The sequence below is a fragment of the Mytilus trossulus genome, unplaced genomic scaffold, assembly GCF_036588685.1.
Source record: "Mytilus trossulus isolate FHL-02 unplaced genomic scaffold, PNRI_Mtr1.1.1.hap1 h1tg000110l__unscaffolded, whole genome shotgun sequence".
In the NCBI taxonomy this organism is placed as follows: Eukaryota; Metazoa; Mollusca; class Bivalvia; order Mytilida; family Mytilidae; genus Mytilus; species Mytilus trossulus.
In genome coordinates, this window is record NW_026963297.1 from 903,440 (window position 1) to 915,106 (window position 11,667).

An 11,667-nucleotide genomic window follows, 5' to 3' on the forward strand; every position below is an offset into this window, starting at 1 on the left:
TTAAGAATTTGAATTGATGGTTTATTTATTTGAAGTAGAAGAGATTCAATCTATAATTTAACATTAATAATTGCGGTAAGAATTTCAATTTTAAAGCAATTGATCATAGTTGTCAAAACACTTGAGTGGTTTATTCATCATATGCATGATCCATGTCTGTAATTGAATTGAACAATCTCATCTCTGGTAGCTGGTCTCAACAAAACATAAGACTCAAGGTAATAATTGCATTAAACATGCATTTAAATATTAATAATTTTAATCTCTGTTTTAATTTTAATTTTAATGGTGTCTCTCTTGCGAGAGATTGATTTCAACCAGAGAAATGTGTTCTCCTTGACAGTTGGGAAATATTTTTTCTATTGAATGTAAAATGTAATAGATGTTAAATTATACAATCATATGAAATTTCAGACATCTACAAGGTTCGTGCTTTCTTTGTGGCAACCATGACTGGCTGTATGTAAATGAATGTAAGAATTTACTAAGCCAAACAGAAGCTACTTTAAATCGATTACTTAGTAAATAGCTAGGAACTGTAGCATATATACACTTAAAACAAAATACCATTATATTAATTATGATTAGGAAACGAAACGGCCGATAATCTTCATTCTATTTCTGAGTTGCAAAATGGAATTATAAAAAGATAAAAGTAAACCATAAAAACAACAATCCCAGAAAGTACACAAATTAAATAATGCCTACTGACGGGTCAAAACAGTACGTATTAAGATATTTTAATAGTATTTATGTTCCAGACCATATGAGTATTTGGACCTATGCGTACTTTTTTCAAATATGTATACGGTCGGACTGTACGCATAAGGTCTAACTAATTTTAAATGTAAATGAAATAAAAACTTAATACTTTAACTGTTTAAAAAAGTCACGTAAATTGATATGTTACGCTTCTGTATTCAGCATGTTAGTAATACATGAAATTTAATTTTATCTTACCTCCTATACATTTCTAAGAATATAATTAAGAGCAATCACGTGGAGACAGTGTATATTTCATATTAGGTTAGTAGTGGAATTAATTCCATACAACATATATGAAGCTAACAAGTTGTTCTTGTTGGCATTTGTTTTTTAATAGACCTTTGGAAGTTTGTTCATAATATTAACAGTATTGAAGACTTGATCACTTTTATATACCACTAATCTAAATATCACATGTTAAGATACTCGGTAAGATAAATTCGTTACATAGTGTGCTAGTGACCTAATACGATATATATGGGTCAGTAAATTCCATATTGGGATTCGAGCTTCGCTTTCACCCCATATGTAATTTGTTGACCCCATATATCGTATTAGGTCACTAGCGCACTATGTACCGTCAAAGAATCTAAACAATAAGGTGTTTTTTTTAAAACCGTCGATACTACGATGAGAAAATATAATAAAAACGTGTCCAACGCTAATGCAAAGAATGAATAAAGCAGATTTTTTACCCTTATAATACCAGTTGTTGATATGATATTTCCAGATTATTGTGTAGGGCTGATGATAAATTTCTCTTCATTTCTCTAATTGTAATAATATTAATTTGTAAATTCCAATACATGTTTGTCTAGAATTTACCCATACGGTCCAAATACATATATGGTTCCAGTTCGTCCTAGAATGCACGTTTATATGTATACGATCAGGAACGTACGCATACGGTCCAAATAGTCATATGGTCTGGGACATTTATATAAACCTATAAACATATGATGGATATTGTTTTACGCTACTTATAGCATATACTAAATAAACATAATTAAAAGATATCCAATAGATATTTTATTTGTCGGCGTTAGCCTAAAAAACAACTTAATACACATAGGAAAAACGTACTATACAACTTCTTTTAAAATATATTTTTTTTTAATTTCGGTGTTATGTACCAAATTGTAAGTTTGGTATCATTGTGGTCTGTTTTTATCCACTGGATCGATGTCGTTACTGATGGACGTTTTGTTCCTGAGTGTATCTGAGTGGTTGGCAATCCTGTGGTTGAGAGTTCAAACCCATACACTGTTCGTATTGATATGTGTTTCTTTATTCTACATGTGCTAGAGGTAACGGGAAGGTTTGAGATCTCACTCCGTCGGTGACTTTGAGAACAGATTGATTACAAAAGTCACACATTCGTATACAGAATTAATATGGCAAAAAGATATTTCTGTCTAGTGAAATTTTTTCGGAGTTGGTATATATTCTGATCTGTTTGCTTATTTGTTCTTTGTTCTAAGAATATCTGTCTATACATGTACATTGACAATGAAACCACATCTTCTAATAAGAATTGTATATGATGGTCCAAGTAATATGTCGAAAAAGTGTACATTTCATTTTTTCTAGCTTCTCGCATGCGATTTTAGTACCTGTTTGGTCACTTTTAATTGTGTTGAATCTAAATATGAATTATAACACTTTATAGTGACTAAACAGGTAAAAGACACTTCTCAAGAAACAAACAAAAACACGTCTTGGCACCAGGCTATGAAGGAATAAAAACTTAGATCGGAATAAAATTGAGAATGAGGAATGAGTCAAAGAGACAACAACCCGATCATAGAACAGACAACAGCAGAAGGTCACCAATAGGTCTTCAATGCAGCGAGAAACCCCCGCACCCAGAGGCGTCGTTTAACTTGCCCCTAAAAAAATATCTATACTATATCAGTGATAATGGACGTCATACTAAACTCCAAATTATAGCATAGCATGTATGATATGTTAGTTATACGTAATTGTGCATAGCAACGATACCTATCAATAAAAGTGGCTAAAAATAAAATATATTTTCTTTCAAATTACTATCTGGTAATTAAGTGGAAATTTAAGACGGAAAAACGTTTTGTGTTTAATAGAATAATAGTTCAAATTGGTTTAAATACTGTATATTTGACTCGAAAACAACCCTTTCATCCCGGTAAAGTCAGATGCAAACATTTATTTAAAGTTATTCGGTACATTCATCACCTTGACGAATTAGGCTATTGGATCACGAAGGCGGGAATTCTTTTCAAGTGATAAAAATGTAACGGAACGCAAATGTACTGTAGAAATATCCTAAATTACAAGTTGCGGACACTTTATATGATTTTTTAAATGATAGTTCACCTTTGAACATCATAATCCTATCATTGTTTGTGTGTTATTGGTAGTTATAAATTATCTTCAAAAGTGTTATAAAAAGTCATTTACAAACCTTTTATGAAAATAATCAGAGTGCAGAAAAGTGATTGTGTTGTTTTTATAAATGATGGTATGATTTTTAAAACTTGCTATAACAAAGTCTAATATAGACATCGCTATCAAAATAAACATTGATATCATTAATAGTGATTTGAGGTCGATCAGTTCAAAATGTATTTTTATGCAATTTATAATAAAAAAAATAGATTTTAGGCTCCAAGAATTAGCGGTAAAAATAGAGTTGACAACGGTGGTATCTCCAAAATGTTTTTTTTTACTATTAAGGTTACAAAAACCGTGTGTTGTCTCATTGGCAATCATAATCAATATCTCCTTTTTTATATGTTTATTATAAATTGTAAATTAAACCAGATGCTCCACAGGGCGCAGCTTTATACGACCGCAGAGGTTGAACCCTGAACGGTTGGGGCAAGTATGGACACAACATTCAAGCTGGATTCAGCTCTAGATTTGGATTGTGATTAAATAGTTGACACAGCATAGGTTTCTGACACAGAATGAATGTGGTCTAATGAACTTAAAATATTTTTTTTTGCCTTTGAGCAATTCACTATGCTGTTGAATATTAATCCTCTCAAAAAAATGTTTGAAGAAATTTTCTTTTTATTTATGAAATCTGAAATGAGAAAAATGTAACCCCCCACCCCCATTTGTTTTCACATCCCCTGTTCCCTTTTTCCAAAACTGATCTCAATTCAAATTTCTAATGGAGTTTGCAACAATAACTACTCATTTAAATACATCATAAAATATTAAAATGTAAAATAAAGTGCTTGTTATCACTGAATGGTAAAGATTGTTTTAATTTATCAGTTGGTAGAAAAAGTGAATATACATTGTATATTGTATAAAACAATGATTTAAGTTGATTCAACTACTATTCTGGACAAAGAAAGATAACTCCAATTGGAATATTAATTATATATATTGTATAAAACAACGATTTAAGTTGATTCAACTGCTATTCTGGACAAAGAAAGATAAATCCAATTGAAATTGCAATTAGATATGTCTTGCTATTGCACAATAATGTACAATTGCAGATTTCTTTCTATTGCTGAATACTGTGCAATTGAAAATTTCTTGCTATTGCACAACACGTAATATAATAATTTTGGATCCTGATTTGAACCAACTTGAAAACTGGGCCCATAATCAAAAATCTAAGTACATGTTAAGATTCAGCATATCAAAAAAGCCCAAGAATTCAATTTTTGTTAAAATCAAACTAAGTTTAATTTTGGACCCTTTGGACTTTAATGTAGACCACTTTGATAACGGGACCAAAAATTAAGAATCTACTTACACAGTTAGATTTGGCATATCAAAGAACCCCAATTATTCATTTTTTTAATGAAATCAAACAAAGTTTAATTTTGGACCCCGATTTGAACCAACTTGAAAACTGGGCCAATAATAAAAAATCTGAGTACATTTTTAGATTCAGGATATCAAAGAACCCCAAGGATTCAATTTTTGTTGAAATCAAATTAAGTTTGATTTTGGACCCTTTGGACCTTAATGTAGACCAATTTGAAAACGGGACCAAAAATTAAGAATCTACATACACAGTTAGATTCGGCATATCAAAGAACCCCAATTATTTAATTTTTGATGAAAGCAAACAAAGTTCAATTTTGGACCCTTTAGGCCCCTTATTCCTACACTGTTGGGACCAAAACTATCAAAATCAAACCCAACCTTCCTTTTATGGTCATAAACCTTGTGTTTAAATTTCATAGATTTCTATTTACTTATACTAAAGTTATTGTGCGAAAACCAAGAATAATGCTTATTTAGGCCCTTTTTTGGCCCCTTATTCCTAAACTGTAGGAACCATAACTCCCAAAATCTATCCCAACCTTCCTTTTGTGGTTATAAACCTTGTGTCAAAATTTCATAGATTTCTATTCACTTAAACTAAAGTTATAGTGCGAAAACCAAGGAAATGCTTATTTGGGCCCTTTTTGGCTCCTAATTCCTAAAATGTTGGGACCAAAACTCCCAAAATCAATCCCAACTTCCTTTTGTGGTCAAAAACCTTGTGTTAAAATTTCATTGATTTCTATTCACTTTTACTAAAGTTAGAGTGCGAAAACTAAAAGTATTCGGACGACGACGACGACGCCAACGTGATAGCAATATACGACGAAAAATTAAAAGTTTTGCGGTCGTATAAAAACGAGTTACATTTTTGTTTCTATTTTATATAATACACATTAGATGATGTTTTGTTCAAAATTTACCAAAGGACGGTGGTAGTTTTGGGCATTCAAGCTTAGCTAGCGCTGCGATATAGGTACGAGGTATGAAGGACGCGTAAAAACACATTAGACTTTAGACTTTGTTATAACAAGTTTTAAAAATCATACCATCATTTATAAAAACAACATAATCACTTATCTGCACTCTGATTATTTTCATAAAAGGTTTGTAAATGACTTTATATAACACTTCTGAAGATAATTTTTAACTACCAATAACACACAAATAATTAATCAATCAATCAATAATCGGGAATTGGAAACAACAGTCCATACGACTATTCTGAATACCTTAAACTGTAAAATAATCGCTAGAAAGTTCTTTCAGAGTGACGATGACTTCATTTAGGTTTATTAAATTTGAGGATCAGTCTTAATATATACTTGACTACAAGTTTGAACTGACATATCTATTGAATCATTCAGAATTTTAGTCACTAATAAACTATTGAAACAAACCATGGTAACAAAGCCGACTGTTTGACCAAGATTTTTATGTATTATGGTCTAAAATGCCTGTACCAAGTCAGGAATATGACAGTTCTTGTCCATTCGTTTTTGATGCGTTTTGTTATTTGATTTTGCCATGTGATTATGGACTTTCCCAATTGATCTTCCTCTAAGTTCAGTATTTTTGTGATTTTACTTTTTAGATAAAACTGCTATTTTTAACGAATCAAAAAAATTAATCATTTGTACGAGTTCTTCATTAACTGATTCGAGATCTTTATTCATATTGTTAAACTGATAACTTCGATTTTTATACGAAATGGAAATTTTATTACATAAAACTAAGATTTATTTTTAAACTAAATAGCGCAAATACGTAATTGTGGTATCAATTTTCTGAATAGGGATGCTGAATACAAAATGAAATAAAGCGTGTTCAAACAATGCTATCATATAAATCAGTCGCTAGTATTTAACGTTATAGTACCCAAATTGCACCTGATACACAAATATCAGCTGTAATCACTGAAAAAAACATACCGAACGTATCCATGCGACGTCTACAAATGTTCATCTTTTAAAAATGAGCACATTGAATAGATTAAATTCATCAATGTTTCTAAAAAATTAATAGTAAGCATGACCTTATGTCAAATTGTTCTAAATATTGGAAAAAAATAAGAGAAAATATCAGTAATCGATTTTCAAGGATATGAATTCAAGCATGGATGCAATTTTTGGTACAGTACTCCTCGTAATAGGGTGTTACCTATTAACATGGTGTTTTATTATTATTATGTTTTGAAGTTATTATGTATCGCATTGTATTAGCCCATTGATTATAAACTTATTCATAAAATTTCTTTAGCACATGAAAAAAAAACATGAATGATGTTTATTGATACAAACATCTCTATTTTAAACAAATTGGATCAATTAAAAAATTGCTATTTACCTTAAAATTTAATATGATATTAATTTACTAGTTCACATCTAGTAGAACACGCTTCTAAAATAGGAAATTGAATCTACAGTATTTAAAACAAAACTAGGTAATATGTTAACAGTTAAATTGATAATAACAATAGACAAGATTTTTACAGGCACATATTAGGATTTTTATTTGAAATTAGATGTCAAATAATTTTCCTAAATACTTCGTATTCTGTATATAATTATTATTTTTCTTATAGTATACACACAAATGTCTCAATACAAATTAATTTAACTAAATTTGAGAATTGAAATGGGGAATGTGGTCAATGTTTTTAGTTTTTGGTTGAGTTTACTCGAAAAATAAGCAAGTAAATTGACTTTCCAATTTTAGTAATGATTTTTGTATAAATCTTTTACTGTTAATCATTCTATTTTATTATCACACACGCTTGTAGAAATGACACTTTTTACAGATATATTGTGATTTTCAGTTGTTTTCTTCTTTTATATCTCAATTCCACAAAGATCACAAAATAACACATTCAGCAGAATATAAGGAATATACTTAAACAGTCTAGTTTCAATCTGCAAACTGACCAAAAGGACTTAATTCAACATTTGATCTATTCATTAAATGATTGAAGGACTAATGTGCATCACGGTTTCTTTAATCACTAATTTATAAATAAACAGATATGGTGTCAAATACCACTGTCTACCTGCAAAAGAAATTATAGAAAACACTTACACTATGTTCAGGATAGAATTTTGTAATAAAAGTGTCAACTATTTATTGCGTCAGAAACGCTTAAATTGAAAAAACTTCATAGTAAAAGTGGCAGTTTTATCAGTAAACTGAGTTCCTATGGGAAAATTACATTGTCTATATTTACAGACGTAATCTGAATATGACCCCGTTTTTATTTATTTTTCTTAAAATCAGACAACACCAGTAAGTCTACATTAGATAGAACAGATTAAATATAAGTTAGGGTTTATAGCTACAAAATCTGATTCAGAACCTATACAGTATTTTTGACTGATCGATGCTATAAATAAAAGTCTACGAAAAATTGGTGATATTCTTCAATGGACGATTTTCTTTTAACACGAATTCACAGTTAATATGTAATAGTTATACGGTTTGTTTCCTTTCCCAAGACATCAACAATAAAAATGTTTCCCTACATAAGCAGACACTATATATGTCACTAATTTATCTACGTGCTAATATCAGATATACGATTGCATTCCCTTCTACTTTGAATATTATTCAGATCAGATCATATGTTCGTGGTTATTTTACAGAAACAATACACACAGTTATAACAACAAACCGCATTTTAGTATTACACCTTCATGGATTTAGATACTATTTTAAATGTTCCCCCTTAATTTTTTACAAGTATTTATACTATATTTATTTGAGAAGATTTTTAAAGTTAAAAATCATAAAAAAACTTGTTTAAAAGGGCATTAACTCCTTAAGGGCTCTAATGACACTTTACGTCATATAAACTTTATTGCAGATCTTACTTTGCTGAACACATATGCTGTTTACAGTGTATCTATTTCTTCAATAATATTAAAGGTAATATCCAAAAACTGTACAGTGTCATAGGAATAACCAAATTAGTGGCAACAACATAACAATGGGTTTTTCGGTCTGTCTGAAAATTTCATGACTGATAGATTGCGAACATGTTTACCCCATGTTAGATTTGCTCTAAATGCTTTAGTTTCTGAGATATAAGCCCAAAACTGCATTTGACTCCTATGTTCTATGTTTATTCATGGCGTTCATGTTTGTCAATTGATCACCACTTCGGTGACAATTTAAAAACTAGATACCCTAAGGAACATGTAGTTAAAGGTTAAATGTATTTGGCGGAGTAGTTTCAGAGGAGAAGATTTTTTAAATAGTATACGACGACAGACGACGACAAACGACAGACGACGACAGACGACGACAAACGACGGACAACGACAGACGACGACAAACGACGGACGACGACAGACGACGGACGACGACAGACGACGGACGCCAAATACAACAATAATACATGAGCAAACAACATTCATTGAAATACAAAACGATAAACTAACAAAAATAATTCAACTGTGTCAAAGTGATTATCAAAGAAATTCTAGATTGTAAATGATCAAATGTTTGCCAGATAAACTAAATGTTTATATTGATGATAAAAATGACTTACCTTATCGCTAATGTTAGTATCCAGTATGACAAAATATTGAATTTATTTGAAAATCTATTTTTAATTTTGGTAAAACCTGATTTACCTGTGTCACAGATATTACTTCGCAAATACGTTTTGTTTCTGTCATTCTATATCTCTTTCTTTAAATGCATCATCAGTTATATAAACGTGTAATCCCCCATTTTTCTACGTGAGAAAAGACAAGTACTAAGTCCTTATTATGACAGTTGTTATTCATTCGATTGATGTGTTTGCGCTTTTGATTTTGTCATTTGATAAGGGCTTTTTTATTTGAATTTTTCTCGAAGTTCGGTATTTTTGTGATTTTAGTTTTAACATACAGACTATTGATGTTCTGTATAAATCAAGCAACTTATTATATCCATGCATAAATTGTTTGTCAAAGTGGTCTTTGATTGGATTTAACTTCCAATCTTGTTTGCTTTGAGTGTCACTGATGAGTCTTATGAGGACACACCCCGGGTTAAGCGTACCAAATTATAAAACCGGTATATCAATTATTTAAACATATTTTATCAGATTCCATGACCTTGAAATCAGTTGCAAATGTCATACAGGAAAATATAAAAAGGCAAGAAAATTTCAAGATTTTGAAATTTCATATTTGCACTGATCACATCAGTCCACATCAGGAATTACAAAAGTATTCAACAATCTGATTATAGGATTTATATGTATGAAAACATAGCCAAGATGATGTTGTCAAAAAAAAAGAAACGGATCAGAATTCAACTGGTTTGAAACATATATATGTTGGGAAGAAAATTGAATCTTTGACTACCACGAATGCTTTTTAAAAATTGAATGCTTCTTTTTTTAAATTTATTGGGTGGTAAAAGCGTTGACCGAAGTACATTTTGTATGAAGCGCGGAAGCGCTTCATTCTAAAAATGTGCGCACGGTCAACGCTTTTACAACCCTATAAAGTTTCAAAAAGAAGTATTCAATAGTTATAATTACATTTTTTTTAGCTAAAATCATGAAAACACGATTTTTATCCAGTTTTATTTAATTCACCTGTGCACTTTTTTGTGGGACCTCGTGTCATCATGCATGATAGATGTTATTGTCTGATGCAATTGTTTACGGAATAACATGTTAGCCAATCAGAATAACGTATTATAATGAAACTGACATCTAATGTAATTATAATTTTATAAAGGGCTGGTGAATTGAAAGATTTTTTATATTTAATGTGCACCTTTTAAATATTTAAACATTTTGGTTTGAATGAAAAACATTTTGCCTAAAATGTATCAGTTTGAAAGAGTGTTATTTGTTATTTTTATTTCTTTCGTTTTTTACAAGAAAGAAAACTTATTTTCTTATACTTTTGTTATTAAGAAATACGTATTAGAATATTATGAATTAAATATGAGAATTTGAGTGAAATCTTTGAACTTGACTTTAGACATTTCTATTTTATAGACGGTATGATAATTAAACGACACATTCATCAACTCACTATCATCTGAAGGTAGTTTAAATAACCAGAAAGGTATACTGCAGATTATGTAAATGAACTTCCTTTCAAATACGTACACTGAATTTAAAGGAAGTTTGAAGAAGACAAATATACCTGAAAAATATCCATTTAATATAGTTTTGCTTGTTATTATCAAGTTAAAATCATTAAATAAAAATTATTATGCACGGGTTCTCATATAACATTGTATTTAAACTTTTAATTTACATTTTATCGATCAACATTATTTCAAGGAGTGCAATTTAAAAACATAAAAAAAGGAGAGAAATATAAATTTTCAGCCAGACGTGTTTGAAATACAGAAATTATTTAAACATTTTGAGGGTGAGATAGCAGACGTAAATAGACACAAACTGTCAAATAAAGCCCTACCAGTGGTACACTAATAAGACTATACAATGGCAAGAGGCTCTGAAGAGCACGAATCGCTGACCTGTGTTTGTCTGATTTCATCTTTCTTCAATGATTATTTTTGCTTTTCAATATATATTTATGAGTGGGTTAAAAATTCCATTTTTTTAAGAACAGCAATTTAAAAACTTTGAAAAAAAGGAGAGAAATATTAATGTACTACCAGTAATAGTTTTAACATGCCGAGGATGAAATTACAGACGAAAATAGACACATACTGTCAGATGAAGCCCTGTCATTGGTACTCTGCTCGCAGTGACACACAATCAGTACTAAGAATTAAAACGAAGGTTTAAAATGAATGGAGGTATAGAAAAAAGGAAGAATACATAAAATACAGATTTAAGGTTGATCTATGTCCTGGGACATTTCAAAAGAAAGAGAAAGAAACATGAAATGCTCATCACTATTCTACAGATATCTATATAACATATGCACGTTTAATTTTAATTTGAGGACTCATTTATCTTGTATCATTGCCCCTCAAGAACAAATTAATACCTAAAAAAGAAAAAGATGGTATAATCAGAACTTTTCAACTAAGGCATATTAGTTGTTAGGTTCCTATGACGTAATTAGTATTCTGAAATTGACAAATTTAACCTTCCATCAAATAAAAAGCCATAACAGAATGGAAACAAGGATATGGAGCATCAATTCATGA

The 11,667-nt window shown here is 30.2% G+C and overlaps 1 protein-coding gene across 2 annotated transcripts in view; it reads right to left on the reverse strand.

Annotated features, from left to right (window-relative positions):
- The window catches only part of LOC134700057 (uncharacterized), a 76,637-nt gene extending 67,458 nt beyond the window's left edge, over positions 1 to 9,179 (reverse strand). For both annotated transcript variants that reach the window (XR_010103760.1, XM_063561434.1), the window contains exon 1: positions 9,083 to 9,179. The gene's annotated coding sequence lies outside the window, so the exon portion shown is untranslated. The remainder of the gene's footprint in view (positions 1 to 9,082) is intronic.
- Positions 9,180 to 11,667: the final 2,488 nt, after the last annotated feature.